Here is a 344-nt window from a genome sequence, read left to right as displayed (position 1 = left end):
GATCGTACATTGATAAATGCAGCGGCTGGAAACGATCGTAATTTAAATATAACGCCCCAATATATTCTCGGTTTTGAGGCCTCGGCCCTCCTATTTATGACATGGCCAGATGTAATCCGGCTAAGAAGCGGCACTTTTCAGAGGTGGGGATTGAAACCCTGACATCTCAGTTTAATTTGTAACGTGTTGTAACGTGTACCCCTACATCTAAGTTGTACCCATATTTAAATAAACACACAGTAGCAAAGTTTATTTTACTCGTGTTTTTTTCGTGAGTCAGATCCAGGCAACAGCTGGGAGGGAGAGCATATTAATAGTATTTATAAATGAGTTGCATGCTTCTT

Source organism: Etheostoma spectabile, chromosome 23 (assembly GCF_008692095.1).
Source record: "Etheostoma spectabile isolate EspeVRDwgs_2016 chromosome 23, UIUC_Espe_1.0, whole genome shotgun sequence".
Classification (NCBI taxonomy): Eukaryota; Metazoa; Chordata; class Actinopteri; order Perciformes; family Percidae; genus Etheostoma; species Etheostoma spectabile.
Note: the sequence above shows the minus strand (reverse complement) of the source record.